General features: G+C 40.4%; 12 non-coding genes across 12 annotated transcripts; 3 read left to right on the plus strand and 9 right to left on the minus strand.

Moving 5' to 3' along the window:
• The first annotated feature begins 1,859 nt into the window (after positions 1-1,859).
• On the plus strand, positions 1,860-1,978 carry LOC130658108 (5S ribosomal RNA). The gene has a single exon (XR_008985326.1). It is a non-coding gene; the product is annotated as a 5S ribosomal RNA (ribosomal RNA).
• A 328-nt stretch (positions 1,979-2,306) lies between these two features.
• On the minus strand, positions 2,307-2,471 carry LOC130660066 (U1 spliceosomal RNA). The gene has a single exon (XR_008987268.1). It is a non-coding gene; the product is annotated as a U1 spliceosomal RNA (small nuclear RNA).
• Positions 2,472-2,656: 185 nt separating this feature from the next.
• LOC130661113 (U2 spliceosomal RNA) lies at positions 2,657-2,848 on the minus strand. The gene has a single exon (XR_008988309.1). It is a non-coding gene; the product is annotated as a U2 spliceosomal RNA (small nuclear RNA).
• Positions 2,849-3,170: 322 nt separating this feature from the next.
• Trnar-acg (transfer RNA arginine (anticodon ACG)) lies at positions 3,171-3,243 on the minus strand. The gene has a single exon. It is a non-coding gene; the product is annotated as a tRNA-Arg (tRNA).
• A 4,468-nt stretch (positions 3,244-7,711) lies between these two features.
• Positions 7,712-7,830, plus strand: LOC130658110 (5S ribosomal RNA). The gene has a single exon (XR_008985327.1). It is a non-coding gene; the product is annotated as a 5S ribosomal RNA (ribosomal RNA).
• Positions 7,831-8,158: 328 nt separating this feature from the next.
• LOC130660067 (U1 spliceosomal RNA) lies at positions 8,159-8,323 on the minus strand. The gene has a single exon (XR_008987269.1). It is a non-coding gene; the product is annotated as a U1 spliceosomal RNA (small nuclear RNA).
• A 185-nt stretch (positions 8,324-8,508) lies between these two features.
• LOC130661466 (U2 spliceosomal RNA) lies at positions 8,509-8,700 on the minus strand. Its single transcript, XR_008988657.1, has one exon. It is a non-coding gene; the product is annotated as a U2 spliceosomal RNA (small nuclear RNA).
• Positions 8,701-9,022: 322 nt separating this feature from the next.
• On the minus strand, positions 9,023-9,095 carry Trnar-acg (transfer RNA arginine (anticodon ACG)). Its single transcript has one exon. It is a non-coding gene; the product is annotated as a tRNA-Arg (tRNA).
• A 4,468-nt stretch (positions 9,096-13,563) lies between these two features.
• LOC130658112 (5S ribosomal RNA) lies at positions 13,564-13,682 on the plus strand. The gene has a single exon (XR_008985329.1). It is a non-coding gene; the product is annotated as a 5S ribosomal RNA (ribosomal RNA).
• Positions 13,683-14,010: 328 nt separating this feature from the next.
• On the minus strand, positions 14,011-14,175 carry LOC130660068 (U1 spliceosomal RNA). Its single transcript, XR_008987270.1, has one exon. It is a non-coding gene; the product is annotated as a U1 spliceosomal RNA (small nuclear RNA).
• A 185-nt stretch (positions 14,176-14,360) lies between these two features.
• On the minus strand, positions 14,361-14,552 carry LOC130661114 (U2 spliceosomal RNA). Its single transcript, XR_008988310.1, has one exon. It is a non-coding gene; the product is annotated as a U2 spliceosomal RNA (small nuclear RNA).
• Positions 14,553-14,874: 322 nt separating this feature from the next.
• Positions 14,875-14,947, minus strand: Trnar-acg (transfer RNA arginine (anticodon ACG)). The gene has a single exon. It is a non-coding gene; the product is annotated as a tRNA-Arg (tRNA).
• Between the last annotated feature and the right edge of the window lie 1,619 nt (positions 14,948-16,566).

The raw sequence follows: 16,566 nt of genomic DNA on the forward strand, positions 1-16,566 counted from the left end.
GTTTTCTTAGAGAATGTTATTCGTGATGCTGTAACCTACACAGAGCACGCTAAACGCAAGACCGTTACCGCTATGGATGTTGTTTATGCCTTAAAACGTCAAGGAAGAACTCTTTACGGATTCGGAGGTTAAGCGTTGTCATTGCTCAACAAAAACGGCTATTTTTATAGCCACAAATCTTTTAAAACATTACTTTGTGCACGCTTCCAAATTACACAATGTGTAAAGTCTTGTCACAGTTACATTTATTGCTATACGATACTATGTCATATATGACACAAAAAAAATTTAGAAATACTTTGTAGGGTTAATTTGCCTGGGAGTGTTTCCGTGAAAAGCTGGGTTAAGTTAAATGTAAGCAATAACATGGATCAATGTACTTGTCTTTTCTGCAAGTACAGCTAATAATACGTATGAAAAGTGAAGCTAATCCACACACACATGGGGAAGTATTTTAAATGTAGGCTAGTGTTCTTAAGCACATTATTTAGAAGTTTTATTAACTTCGGTTAACTTGTAGTGACGCCAAGTAAATGTTTTTTTAAAGATGTGTGGTCTTAAAAAAGACCGTTTGTGTTTGGTAGACGTTGGTTTACTTGCTGCTTGTGTATTTTGTGACGGCTTTTGTTCCTTCACTGACTGCGTGTTTTGCAAGTTCTCCAGGCAAGAGAAGACGTACTGCGGTTTGAATTTCACGAGAAGAGATGGTCGACTTTTTGTTTTGAAGAGCCAAACGCGAAGCTTCGGAAGCAATGCGCTCAAAGATGTCGTTGACAAATGAGTTCATGATGCTCATAGCTTTGCTTGAAACTCCGACATCTGGGTGAACTTGTTTCAAAACATTGTAGATGTAAATAGCATAACTTTCCTTTCTCTTTCTCTTGCGTTTCTTTTCACCAGTTCCACCAATCTTTCCTCCTTTTTTGCCGGCTCTTTTTTCACCTTTCTTGGCTACTTTAGGTGCCTGTTTTCCTCCTTTAGCTGCTGCGTCAGACATGGTTAAAAATTTTTGCTACTTAACTTGTAAATAAGCATTAAACTGCAAGTCAAAACTTTTTGTTTATAAGTAAAAAAATCGGATCGAATTCGATCCGAAAACGCCGATACGCAATTTAATTGGTTAAAAAAAAAATCTTTTGTTTAATACTTAATTATGATTGGTTAAAAAAACATGATTTCGATCCTATTTTTATGATGAAAAAACGAGTAAAGTTTATTTCGTTAACACTTACGTTAAATATTCGTACGTTTTTGTATTAACTTACAAATCAAATCGCAGTTATGTCTGGACGTGGAAAAGGTGGAAAAGCTAAGGCTAAAGCCAAGACAAGATCCTCAAGAGCTGGACTTCAATTTCCAGTCGGTAGAGTGCATAGATTCCTTCGTAGAGGGCACTATGCTAACCGAATTGGATCTGGAGCACCAGTTTACTTAGCAGCCGTCTTGGAATATTTATCTGCTGAGATATTGGAGTTGGCTGGTAACGCAGCAAGAGACAACAAAAAAGCTAGGATTATTCCAAGACATTTACAATTGGCTGTTCGTAATGATGAAGAATTAAACAAACTTTTGAGCGGTGTAACCATTGCAGCTGGTGGTGTTTTGCCAAACATTCAAGCTGTCTTACTCCCAAAGAAGAACGACAAAGGACAGAAGAAGTAAACCGCTACACTCAGAAAACAACGGCTATTTTTATAGCCACACATCTTTAAAAAAACATTGTTTTTTTCACAAAACTATAACCTTAAAGTCTAATAGATAATCCATGCATACGCCTTGTCCTAAGTAACTCAAAGAAATTAAATAAAAAAATTTGATCACAACGTCAAAATAAATTGCACGTATTTGCACCTACTAATGTCTACGGCCATACCACGATGAACACACCCGTTCTCGTCTGATCACGGAAGTTAAGCATCGTCGGGCCGGGATAGTACTTGGATGGGGGACCGCCTGGGAACTCCCGGTGTCGTAGGCTTTTCATTTTCATTTGCTGTGATATATTTCTTGTTATAACAATTAAGGAACGTGGCGGTTGTTGAAAGTGTTTCCTATGACATTTTCCTACGACATTTTCAGGTGATAGTACGAGAAAAAAGAGCTTTCAAATGCATACAAACTCGATCTATTGCCGATCATCCAATAACCCTGACGGAATGGCAAATAAAATAAAATTCCGCCGCCTTCCGAGGACTTATATCGCAATCACGTTTCGTAACAGCCAAGCGAGGTTTTACCTTAGCGTTTAAGTCACCACCGACATTTGGCCGCGCAACTTTTCTAAGCTCATTCATTTTGACTTAAGGAGGGGGCGAGCGCGGACGCAGGCCCCCACTACCAGAAATTGTACGGTCGAGTTACTGACGTTTGCAGTAATCGCAGAGGTCAGCCCAAGCGTAGTGCAATGCAAGAGCCTCACTCTGGAAGAAAACCCTCATTGATCAGTCTTTACTTCCCCGTCAGGTAAGTATGAGTTGGAACTGCACCGTAGCATGAGGGTACCCTTCAAAGTTTGTTAATGCTTGTGGCTTGAGTGTGTTATAAACTGCCGTGTCGCGGGGCATAGGCTGTATTCTCCCCCAGTGTACGCGTTTTGTTCCCGCCGTAGACTATGCAGAGTGCCGTCGGAAAGAGGACTGCTATTATTCTTTTATTGCTTATGTGGGCCGCCATCGGTAATAGTGCAACACCAAGGCAACCCGTGGTCACGGCGTGAATGAATCCACCTCCATGACCCAAGGCCAAAAATCAGATTAATATACTGACCATTCAGAGAATGGCCTACCAGATATTAAACTGATAAGAACAGATACTACACTTGATCTTAGCCATTAGGCCGAGAAGCGATAAAGAACAAGCGTTGCCATGATAGGCATCGTCCACACACCGTAACTGCTTGTGGAGCATGTCACGTTACTGTAAAGCTTACAACTGTCACCGCGTACGGATGGACGGCGACATAGTAAAAATCACGGCTGTTGATTTAGCCGTAGGATGGAGAGCGACTGTAGCGAGTGGATGGTAACTTACATGAATGCTAACAAAGGCGACGATACTAAGTGCGTGATATTACTTTCCAATATGTCTGCGTACATTCCGTTTATCAACGCATTACGCCAGAACGTGCGCGCGCGTTACACAGTAGACCATGCAGCCGAAATGCGACAGTGCGACCCTGCCAGGAGTCGAACCTGGAATCCCCTGATTCGTAGTCAGATGCCTTATCCATTGGGCCACAGGGCCATGCTTATGACTTCGCCCCATCGTCATTTTGGCTTGCGCATTCGTTTTACTTACGACAGAATTCTTCGTGTTTGTAGCCATGAAAGAAAGGGACTTCTGTGAGTGAATTTTTTTACTGTGGTCTAATAAAAAAGTCGAAACGCAGTGCCCAATATATGAATTGCTCCTAATAGCCGGAAACAGGCCGTGTCGATGATGTAGGCCGACATACGCAACGCAAACCAAAGAACGCTTTATGAAAATCCTAACACGAGCGCGGAAGAAGCCCAAATTAACAGACTAGATGTAATGCTGAAGACCTCAAACTCCAGCAGCTTCTCTTGCAGACTATTGCGTCGTACTACAAATAAAAATTAACATGCTTTCGCATAGTCGCGGCACCCAAAACGGACATTATACGATGTACAGAAACACACATTTCTGTTTTCGCGCCAAATCAATTCCCGGGAGTGGTACTTTTACGTCCGCATACTTCGCACCGTCTTAAATTATATCTCATTTACACGGTAATGTTTAGTATACTTCTACTGTGATAACAAGCATCGTTTATCGTTGGATTGTTGTAAGAAAACATTAAAAATGAGTGAAGCAGCTTCTCCAAAGAAAATCGCACCCAAGAAGAAACCTGCTGCAAAGAAGACAGCTGATCACCCTAAATATGTGGACATGATCAAGGCTGCTATCGCTACCCTAAAGGAACGCGGTGGTTCATCTCGCCAAGCTATTACAAAATATATTCATGCAAATTACAAAGTTGCTGAAAACTCAGATCATCATCTGAAAATGGCTCTTAAACGAGGAGTAACATCAGGCGATTTGATTCAAACTAAAGGCACTGGTGCTTCTGGATCATTCAAGCTAGGTCAGGTAAAAAAAGAAAAACCTAAGAAAAAGGCCGCAGCAAAAAAGCCAACGGCAAAGAAGCCTACTGCAAAGAAAATTACACCAAAAAAGAAGCCAGCAAAGAAGAGCACGCCAAAGAAAGCAGCAAAGAAGCCTGCCACAAAGAAAGCCTCGGCTAAGAAACCAGCAGCTAAGAAACCCACAAAGAAGCCTGTTGCTAAAAAACCTGCAGCAAAGAAGGTCAAAAAGACTCCCAAAAAGGCAGCAAAGAAGACCGCAAAAAAATAATTTGTGTGTATCTGGCTATTACATTAACAAACGGCTATTTTTATAGCCACACATTTACAAAAAAACATTATCTTGGTACAAAGTTAAACTTGTTTAAGTCACTTAAACAGTTAAAAAAGAGTAAATTTAAGATTAGATTCCCTAAGTTTAAGTATTTTCGTTTTTAAATTTCTTATTTTCTTGCTTTTACTTTTCTTGCCCTTCATATTTTTAACATTGTCAAACTTTATGTAGCATAAAATTTTTATGTAGCATAAAATTTAAACAGAAAGCAGGACAAAGTTTGATATAAAAAGCTAGCCGTAATATTTTTTATGGATGTGTGGCTATAAAAATAGCCGTTTTTTGTTTGGTAAGATGCTTAGGCACGTTCCCCACGAATTCTTCTTGCCAACTGGATGTCTTTAGGCATGATTGTAACTCGTTTTGCGTGAATGGCACACAAGTTAGTATCCTCGAACAAGCCAACAAGGTACGCTTCAGAAGCCTCTTGCAGAGCCATAACGGCTGTGCTCTGGAATCGCAGATCTGTTTTGAAGTCCTGAGCAATTTCTCGCACAAGACGCTGGAAAGGCAACTTGCGGATCAAGAGCTCGGTTGACTTCTGGTATCTTCTGATATCTCTGAGAGCAACTGTACCAGGTCTGTAACGATGTGGTTTTTTCACTCCTCCAGTAGCTGGTGCGCTTTTCCTCGCAGCTTTAGTGGCGAGTTGTTTTCGTGGAGCCTTTCCTCCAGTAGATTTACGTGCAGTTTGCTTTGTACGAGCCATATTTTAAGAAGTCGATGTAGTACGGATACACAAGACGGTCTAAAATGCACTATCGCGCCAAAGTTTTATTTCTCATATTGATTGACAGCTAAGGTTCAAAACAAACCATTTGATTGGTGCTAAGAAAGTAATTTCTGATTGGCTGCATAATGACATTACGCTCATTACTTTAACATTTTTATAAAATCTGTGTTTTTTGGCTACGGGAAAACGGCTGTATCTTCTGATACACAAAAGCTTTTGACTTTTTTTTTTTTTAGTAAGTAGCAGAAGGTTTGGCGAATTCCAACGATGCCAAATTTATTGCCTTACTGAAACATTAAGACCACGAATTTTTAAAAAAACTACAGTTTTACTTAAAAAAATGTACAAAATGTTCGGAACATTTTGTAATGACGCAACTCTATTGGTTAATTACGGTGTTTCCACGAGCAGTAGGTAATTTTATGGCCTCTTTTTAAAGCTGTCTGAATTCTGTTAACTCAAACGTTGTTTTTGTACTCGTTCTGTACGCAACTATATCAATATGTCTGGACGCGGAAAAGGAGGTAAAGGATTGGGAAAAGGAGGTGCTAAACGTCACCGAAAAATTCTTCGTGATAACATTCAGGGAATCACAAAACCTGCTATTCGGCGTCTTGCTCGACGAGGTGGTGTCAAACGTATCTCTGGCCTTATCTATGAGGAAACCAGAGGTGTACTGAAGGTTTTCTTAGAGAATGTTATTCGTGATGCTGTAACCTACACAGAGCACGCTAAACGCAAGACCGTTACCGCTATGGATGTTGTTTATGCCTTAAAACGTCAAGGAAGAACTCTTTACGGATTCGGAGGTTAAGCGTTGTCATTGCTCAACAAAAACGGCTATTTTTATAGCCACAAATCTTTTAAAACATTACTTTGTGCACGCTTCCAAATTACACAATGTGTAAAGTCTTGTCACAGTTACATTTATTGCTATACGATACTATGTCATATATGACACAAAAAAAATTTAGAAATACTTTGTAGGGTTAATTTGCCTGGGAGTGTTTCCGTGAAAAGCTGGGTTAAGTTAAATGTAAGCAATAACATGGATCAATGTACTTGTCTTTTCTGCAAGTACAGCTAATAATACGTATGAAAAGTGAAGCTAATCCACACACACATGGGGAAGTATTTTAAATGTAGGCTAGTGTTCTTAAGCACATTATTTAGAAGTTTTATTAACTTCGGTTAACTTGTAGTGACGCCAAGTAAATGTTTTTTTAAAGATGTGTGGTCTTAAAAAAGACCGTTTGTGTTTGGTAGACGTTGGTTTACTTGCTGCTTGTGTATTTTGTGACGGCTTTTGTTCCTTCACTGACTGCGTGTTTTGCAAGTTCTCCAGGCAAGAGAAGACGTACTGCGGTTTGAATTTCACGAGAAGAGATGGTCGACTTTTTGTTTTGAAGAGCCAAACGCGAAGCTTCGGAAGCAATGCGCTCAAAGATGTCGTTGACAAATGAGTTCATGATGCTCATAGCTTTGCTTGAAACTCCGACATCTGGGTGAACTTGTTTCAAAACATTGTAGATGTAAATAGCATAACTTTCCTTTCTCTTTCTCTTGCGTTTCTTTTCACCAGTTCCACCAATCTTTCCTCCTTTTTTGCCGGCTCTTTTTTCACCTTTCTTGGCTACTTTAGGTGCCTGTTTTCCTCCTTTAGCTGCTGCGTCAGACATGGTTAAAAATTTTTGCTACTTAACTTGTAAATAAGCATTAAACTGCAAGTCAAAACTTTTTGTTTATAAGTAAAAAAATCGGATCGAATTCGATCCGAAAACGCCGATACGCAATTTAATTGGTTAAAAAAAAAATCTTTTGTTTAATACTTAATTATGATTGGTTAAAAAAACATGATTTCGATCCTATTTTTATGATGAAAAAACGAGTAAAGTTTATTTCGTTAACACTTACGTTAAATATTCGTACGTTTTTGTATTAACTTACAAATCAAATCGCAGTTATGTCTGGACGTGGAAAAGGTGGAAAAGCTAAGGCTAAAGCCAAGACAAGATCCTCAAGAGCTGGACTTCAATTTCCAGTCGGTAGAGTGCATAGATTCCTTCGTAGAGGGCACTATGCTAACCGAATTGGATCTGGAGCACCAGTTTACTTAGCAGCCGTCTTGGAATATTTATCTGCTGAGATATTGGAGTTGGCTGGTAACGCAGCAAGAGACAACAAAAAAGCTAGGATTATTCCAAGACATTTACAATTGGCTGTTCGTAATGATGAAGAATTAAACAAACTTTTGAGCGGTGTAACCATTGCAGCTGGTGGTGTTTTGCCAAACATTCAAGCTGTCTTACTCCCAAAGAAGAACGACAAAGGACAGAAGAAGTAAACCGCTACACTCAGAAAACAACGGCTATTTTTATAGCCACACATCTTTAAAAAAACATTGTTTTTTTCACAAAACTATAACCTTAAAGTCTAATAGATAATCCATGCATACGCCTTGTCCTAAGTAACTCAAAGAAATTAAATAAAAAAATTTGATCACAACGTCAAAATAAATTGCACGTATTTGCACCTACTAATGTCTACGGCCATACCACGATGAACACACCCGTTCTCGTCTGATCACGGAAGTTAAGCATCGTCGGGCCGGGATAGTACTTGGATGGGGGACCGCCTGGGAACTCCCGGTGTCGTAGGCTTTTCATTTTCATTTGCTGTGATATATTTCTTGTTATAACAATTAAGGAACGTGGCGGTTGTTGAAAGTGTTTCCTATGACATTTTCCTACGACATTTTCAGGTGATAGTACGAGAAAAAAGAGCTTTCAAATGCATACAAACTCGATCTATTGCCGATCATCCAATAACCCTGACGGAATGGCAAATAAAATAAAATTCCGCCGCCTTCCGAGGACTTATATCGCAATCACGTTTCGTAACAGCCAAGCGAGGTTTTACCTTAGCGTTTAAGTCACCACCGACATTTGGCCGCGCAACTTTTCTAAGCTCATTCATTTTGACTTAAGGAGGGGGCGAGCGCGGACGCAGGCCCCCACTACCAGAAATTGTACGGTCGAGTTACTGACGTTTGCAGTAATCGCAGAGGTCAGCCCAAGCGTAGTGCAATGCAAGAGCCTCACTCTGGAAGAAAACCCTCATTGATCAGTCTTTACTTCCCCGTCAGGTAAGTATGAGTTGGAACTGCACCGTAGCATGAGGGTACCCTTCAAAGTTTGTTAATGCTTGTGGCTTGAGTGTGTTATAAACTGCCGTGTCGCGGGGCATAGGCTGTATTCTCCCCCAGTGTACGCGTTTTGTTCCCGCCGTAGACTATGCAGAGTGCCGTCGGAAAGAGGACTGCTATTATTCTTTTATTGCTTATGTGGGCCGCCATCGGTAATAGTGCAACACCTAGGCAACCCGTGGTCACGGCGTGAATGAATCCACCTCCATGACCCAAGGCCAAAAATCAGATTAATATACTGACCATTCAGAGAATGGCCTACCAGATATTAAACTGATAAGAACAGATACTACACTTGATCTTAGCCATTAGGCCGAGAAGCGATAAAGAACAAGCGTTGCCATGATAGGCATCGTCCACACACCGTAACTGCTTGTGGAGCATGTCACGTTACTGTAAAGCTTACAACTGTCACCGCGTACGGATGGACGGCGACATAGTAAAAATCACGGCTGTTGATTTAGCCGTAGGATGGAGAGCGACTGTAGCGAGTGGATGGTAACTTACATGAATGCTAACAAAGGCGACGATACTAAGTGCGTGATATTACTTTCCAATATGTCTGCGTACATTCCGTTTATCAACGCATTACGCCAGAACGTGCGCGCGCGTTACACAGTAGACCATGCAGCCGAAATGCGACAGTGCGACCCTGCCAGGAGTCGAACCTGGAATCCCCTGATTCGTAGTCAGATGCCTTATCCATTGGGCCACAGGGCCATGCTTATGACTTCGCCCCATCGTCATTTTGGCTTGCGCATTCGTTTTACTTACGACAGAATTCTTCGTGTTTGTAGCCATGAAAGAAAGGGACTTCTGTGAGTGAATTTTTTTACTGTGGTCTAATAAAAAAGTCGAAACGCAGTGCCCAATATATGAATTGCTCCTAATAGCCGGAAACAGGCCGTGTCGATGATGTAGGCCGACATACGCAACGCAAACCAAAGAACGCTTTATGAAAATCCTAACACGAGCGCGGAAGAAGCCCAAATTAACAGACTAGATGTAATGCTGAAGACCTCAAACTCCAGCAGCTTCTCTTGCAGACTATTGCGTCGTACTACAAATAAAAATTAACATGCTTTCGCATAGTCGCGGCACCCAAAACGGACATTATACGATGTACAGAAACACACATTTCTGTTTTCGCGCCAAATCAATTCCCGGGAGTGGTACTTTTACGTCCGCATACTTCGCACCGTCTTAAATTATATCTCATTTACACGGTAATGTTTAGTATACTTCTACTGTGATAACAAGCATCGTTTATCGTTGGATTGTTGTAAGAAAACATTAAAAATGAGTGAAGCAGCTTCTCCAAAGAAAATCGCACCCAAGAAGAAACCTGCTGCAAAGAAGACAGCTGATCACCCTAAATATGTGGACATGATCAAGGCTGCTATCGCTACCCTAAAGGAACGCGGTGGTTCATCTCGCCAAGCTATTACAAAATATATTCATGCAAATTACAAAGTTGCTGAAAACTCAGATCATCATCTGAAAATGGCTCTTAAACGAGGAGTAACATCAGGCGATTTGATTCAAACTAAAGGCACTGGTGCTTCTGGATCATTCAAGCTAGGTCAGGTAAAAAAAGAAAAACCTAAGAAAAAGGCCGCAGCAAAAAAGCCAACGGCAAAGAAGCCTACTGCAAAGAAAAGTACACCAAAAAAGAAGCCAGCAAAGAAGAGCACGCCAAAGAAAGCAGCAAAGAAGCCTGCCACAAAGAAAGCCTCGGCTAAGAAACCAGCAGCTAAGAAACCCACAAAGAAGCCTGTTGCTAAAAAACCTGCAGCAAAGAAGGTCAAAAAGACTCCCAAAAAGGCAGCAAAGAAGACCGCAAAAAAATAATTTGTGTGTATCTGGCTATTACATTAACAAACGGCTATTTTTATAGCCACACATTTACAAAAAAACATTATCTTGGTACAAAGTTAAACTTGTTTAAGTCACTTAAACAGTTAAAAAAGAGTAAATTTAAGATTAGATTCCCTAAGTTTAAGTATTTTCGTTTTTAAATTTCTTATTTTCTTGCTTTTACTTTTCTTGCCCTTCATATTTTTAACATTGTCAAACTTTATGTAGCATAAAATTTTTATGTAGCATAAAATTTAAACAGAAAGCAGGACAAAGTTTGATATAAAAAGCTAGCCGTAATATTTTTTATGGATGTGTGGCTATAAAAATAGCCGTTTTTTGTTTGGTAAGATGCTTAGGCACGTTCCCCACGAATTCTTCTTGCCAACTGGATGTCTTTAGGCATGATTGTAACTCGTTTTGCGTGAATGGCACACAAGTTAGTATCCTCGAACAAGCCAACAAGGTACGCTTCAGAAGCCTCTTGCAGAGCCATAACGGCTGTGCTCTGGAATCGCAGATCTGTTTTGAAGTCCTGAGCAATTTCTCGCACAAGACGCTGGAAAGGCAACTTGCGGATCAAGAGCTCGGTTGACTTCTGGTATCTTCTGATTTCTCTGAGAGCAACTGTACCAGGTCTGTAACGATGTGGTTTTTTCACTCCTCCAGTAGCTGGTGCGCTTTTCCTCGCAGCTTTAGTGGCGAGTTGTTTTCGTGGAGCCTTTCCTCCAGTAGATTTACGTGCAGTTTGCTTTGTACGAGCCATATTTTAAGAAGTCGATGTAGTACGGATACACAAGACGGTCTAAAATGCACTATCGCGCCAAAGTTTTATTTCTCATATTGATTGACAGCTAAGGTTCAAAACAAACCATTTGATTGGTGCTAAGAAAGTAATTTCTGATTGGCTGCATAATGACATTACGCTCATTACTTTAACATTTTTATAAAATCTGTGTTTTTTGGCTACGGGAAAACGGCTGTATCTTCTGATACACAAAAGCTTTTGACTTTTTTTTTTTTTAGTAAGTAGCAGAAGGTTTGGCGAATTCCAACGATGCCAAATTTATTGCCTTACTGAAACATTAAGACCACGAATTTTTAAAAAAACTACAGTTTTACTTAAAAAAATGTACAAAATGTTCGGAACATTTTGTAATGACGCAACTCTATTGGTTAATTAGGGTGTTTCCACGAGCAGTAGGTAATTTTATGGCCTCTTTTTAAAGCTGTCTGAATTCTGTTAACTCAAACGTTGTTTTTGTACTCGTTCTGTACGCAACTATATCAATATGTCTGGACGCGGAAAAGGAGGTAAAGGATTGGGAAAAGGAGGTGCTAAACGTCACCGAAAAATTCTTCGTGATAACATTCAGGGAATCACAAAACCTGCTATTCGGCGTCTTGCTCGACGAGGTGGTGTCAAACGTATCTCTGGCCTTATCTATGAGGAAACCAGAGGTGTACTGAAGGTTTTCTTAGAGAATGTTATTCGTGATGCTGTAACCTACACAGAGCACGCTAAACGCAAGACCGTTACCGCTATGGATGTTGTTTATGCCTTAAAACGTCAAGGAAGAACTCTTTACGGATTCGGAGGTTAAGCGTTGTCATTGCTCAACAAAAACGGCTATTTTTATAGCCACAAATCTTTTAAAACATTACTTTGTGCACGCTTCCAAATTACACAATGTGTAAAGTCTTGTCACAGTTACATTTATTGCTATACGATACTATGTCATATATGACACAAAAAAAATTTAGAAATACTTTGTAGGGTTAATTTGCCTGGGAGTGTTTCCGTGAAAAGCTGGGTTAAGTTAAATGTAAGCAATAACATGGATCAATGTACTTGTCTTTTCTGCAAGTACAGCTAATAATACGTATGAAAAGTGAAGCTAATCCACACACACATGGGGAAGTATTTTAAATGTAGGCTAGTGTTCTTAAGCACATTATTTAGAAGTTTTATTAACTTCGGTTAACTTGTAGTGACGCCAAGTAAATGTTTTTTTAAAGATGTGTGGTCTTAAAAAAGACCGTTTGTGTTTGGTAGACGTTGGTTTACTTGCTGCTTGTGTATTTTGTGACGGCTTTTGTTCCTTCACTGACTGCGTGTTTTGCAAGTTCTCCAGGCAAGAGAAGACGTACTGCGGTTTGAATTTCACGAGAAGAGATGGTCGACTTTTTGTTTTGAAGAGCCAAACGCGAAGCTTCGGAAGCAATGCGCTCAAAGATGTCGTTGACAAATGAGTTCATGATGCTCATAGCTTTGCTTGAAACTCCGACATCTGGGTGAACTTGTTTCAAAACATTGTAGATGTAAATAGCATAACTTTCCTTTCTCTTTCTCTTGCGTTTCTTTTCACCAGTTCCACCAATCTTTCCTCCTTTTTTGCCGGCTCTTTTTTCACCTTTCTTGGCTACTTTAGGTGCCTGTTTTCCTCCTTTAGCTGCTGCGTCAGACATGGTTAAAAATTTTTGCTACTTAACTTGTAAATAAGCATTAAACTGCAAGTCAAAACTTTTTGTTTATAAGTAAAAAAATCGGATCGAATTCGATCCGAAAACGCCGATACGCAATTTAATTGGTTAAAAAAAAAATCTTTTGTTTAATACTTAATTATGATTGGTTAAAAAAACATGATTTCGATCCTATTTTTATGATGAAAAAACGAGTAAAGTTTATTTCGTTAACACTTACGTTAAATATTCGTACGTTTTTGTATTAACTTACAAATCAAATCGCAGTTATGTCTGGACGTGGAAAAGGTGGAAAAGCTAAGGCTAAAGCCAAGACAAGATCCTCAAGAGCTGGACTTCAATTTCCAGTCGGTAGAGTGCATAGATTCCTTCGTAGAGGGCACTATGCTAACCGAATTGGATCTGGAGCACCAGTTTACTTAGCAGCCGTCTTGGAATATTTATCTGCTGAGATATTGGAGTTGGCTGGTAACGCAGCAAGAGACAACAAAAAAGCTAGGATTATTCCAAGACATTTACAATTGGCTGTTCGTAATGATGAAGAATTAAACAAACTTTTGAGCGGTGTAACCATTGCAGCTGGTGGTGTTTTGCCAAACATTCAAGCTGTCTTACTCCCAAAGAAGAACGACAAAGGACAGAAGAAGTAAACCGCTACACTCAGAAAACAACGGCTATTTTTATAGCCACACATCTTTAAAAAAACATTGTTTTTTTCACAAAACTATAACCTTAAAGTCTAATAGATAATCCATGCATACGCCTTGTCCTAAGTAACTCAAAGAAATTAAATAAAAAAATTTGATCACAACGTCAAAATAAATTGCACGTATTTGCACCTACTAATGTCTACGGCCATACCACGATGAACACACCCGTTCTCGTCTGATCACGGAAGTTAAGCATCGTCGGGCCGGGATAGTACTTGGATGGGGGACCGCCTGGGAACTCCCGGTGTCGTAGGCTTTTCATTTTCATTTGCTGTGATATATTTCTTGTTATAACAATTAAGGAACGTGGCGGTTGTTGAAAGTGTTTCCTATGACATTTTCCTACGACATTTTCAGGTGATAGTACGAGAAAAAAGAGCTTTCAAATGCATACAAACTCGATCTATTGCCGATCATCCAATAACCCTGACGGAATGGCAAATAAAATAAAATTCCGCCGCCTTCCGAGGACTTATATCGCAATCACGTTTCGTAACAGCCAAGCGAGGTTTTACCTTAGCGTTTAAGTCACCACCGACATTTGGCCGCGCAACTTTTCTAAGCTCATTCATTTTGACTTAAGGAGGGGGCGAGCGCGGACGCAGGCCCCCACTACCAGAAATTGTACGGTCGAGTTACTGACGTTTGCAGTAATCGCAGAGGTCAGCCCAAGCGTAGTGCAATGCAAGAGCCTCACTCTGGAAGAAAACCCTCATTGATCAGTCTTTACTTCCCCGTCAGGTAAGTATGAGTTGGAACTGCACCGTAGCATGAGGGTACCCTTCAAAGTTTGTTAATGCTTGTGGCTTGAGTGTGTTATAAACTGCCGTGTCGCGGGGCATAGGCTGTATTCTCCCCCAGTGTACGCGTTTTGTTCCCGCCGTAGACTATGCAGAGTGCCGTCGGAAAGAGGACTGCTATTATTCTTTTATTGCTTATGTGGGCCGCCATCGGTAATAGTGCAACACCAAGGCAACCCGTGGTCACGGCGTGAATGAATCCACCTCCATGACCCAAGGCCAAAAATCAGATTAATATACTGACCATTCAGAGAATGGCCTACCAGATATTAAACTGATAAGAACAGATACTACACTTGATCTTAGCCATTAGGCCGAGAAGCGATAAAGAACAAGCGTTGCCATGATAGGCATCGTCCACACACCGTAACTGCTTGTGGAGCATGTCACGTTACTGTAAAGCTTACAACTGTCACCGCGTACGGATGGACGGCGACATAGTAAAAATCACGGCTGTTGATTTAGCCGTAGGATGGAGAGCGACTGTAGCGAGTGGATGGTAACTTACATGAATGCTAACAAAGGCGACGATACTAAGTGCGTGATATTACTTTCCAATATGTCTGCGTACATTCCGTTTATCAACGCATTACGCCAGAACGTGCGCGCGCGTTACACAGTAGACCATGCAGCCGAAATGCGACAGTGCGACCCTGCCAGGAGTCGAACCTGGAATCCCCTGATTCGTAGTCAGATGCCTTATCCATTGGGCCACAGGGCCATGCTTATGACTTCGCCCCATCGTCATTTTGGCTTGCGCATTCGTTTTACTTACGACAGAATTCTTCGTGTTTGTAGCCATGAAAGAAAGGGACTTCTGTGAGTGAATTTTTTTACTGTGGTCTAATAAAAAAGTCGAAACGCAGTGCCCAATATATGAATTGCTCCTAATAGCCGGAAACAGGCCGTGTCGATGATGTAGGCCGACATACGCAACGCAAACCAAAGAACGCTTTATGAAAATCCTAACACGAGCGCGGAAGAAGCCCAAATTAACAGACTAGATGTAATGCTGAAGACCTCAAACTCCAGCAGCTTCTCTTGCAGACTATTGCGTCGTACTACAAATAAAAATTAACATGCTTTCGCATAGTCGCGGCACCCAAAACGGACATTATACGATGTACAGAAACACACATTTCTGTTTTCGCGCCAAATCAATTCCCGGGAGTGGTACTTTTACGTCCGCATACTTCGCACCGTCTTAAATTATATCTCATTTACACGGTAATGTTTAGTATACTTCTACTGTGATAACAAGCATCGTTTATCGTTGGATTGTTGTAAGAAAACATTAAAAATGAGTGAAGCAGCTTCTCCAAAGAAAATCGCACCCAAGAAGAAACCTGCTGCAAAGAAGACAGCTGATCACCCTAAATATGTGGACATGATCAAGGCTGCTATCGCTACCCTAAAGGAACGCGGTGGTTCATCTCGCCAAGCTATTACAAAATATATTCATGCAAATTACAAAGTTGCTGAAAACTCAGATCATCATCTGAAAATGGCTCTTAAACGAGGAGTAACATCAGGCGATTTGATTCAAACTAAAGGCACTGGTGCTTCTGGATCATTCAAGCTAGGTCAGGTAAAAAAAGAAAAACCTAAGAAAAAGGCCGCAGCAAAAAAGCCAACGGCAAAGAAGCCTACTGCAAAGAAAAGTACACCAAAAAAGAAGCCAGCAAAGAAGAGCACGCCAAAGAAAGCAGCAAAGAAGCCTGCCACAAAGAAAGCCTCGGCTAAGAAACCAGCAGCTAAGAAACCCACAAAGAAGCCTGTTGCTAAAAAACCTGCAGCAAAGAAGGTCAAAAAGACTCCCAAAAAGGCAGCAAAGAAGACCGCAAAAAAATAATTTGTGTGTATCTGGCTATTACATTAACAAACGGCTATTTTTATAGCCACACATTTACAAAAAAACATTATCTTGGTACAAAGTTAAACTTGTTTAAGTCACTTAAACAGTTAAAAAAGAGTAAATTTAAGATTAGATTCCCTAAGTTTAAGTATTTTCGTTTTTAAATTTCTTATTTTCTTGCTTTTACTTTTCTTGCCCTTCATATTTTTAACATTGTCAAACTTTATGTAGCATAAAATTTTTATGTAGCATAAAATTTAAACAGAAAGCAGGACAAAGTTTGATATAAAAAGCTAGCCGTAATATTTTTTATGGATGTGTGGCTATAAAAATAGCCGTTTTTTGTTTGGTAAGATGCTTAGGCACGTTCCCCACGAATTCTTCTTGCCAACTGGATGTCTTTAGGCATGATTGTAACTCGTTTTGCGTGAATGGCACACAAGTTAGTATCCTCGAACAAGCCAACAAGGTACGCTTCAGAAGCC

This window comes from Hydractinia symbiolongicarpus, chromosome 9 (assembly GCF_029227915.1).
Source record: "Hydractinia symbiolongicarpus strain clone_291-10 chromosome 9, HSymV2.1, whole genome shotgun sequence".
Lineage (NCBI taxonomy): Eukaryota > Metazoa > Cnidaria > Hydrozoa > Anthoathecata > Hydractiniidae > Hydractinia > Hydractinia symbiolongicarpus.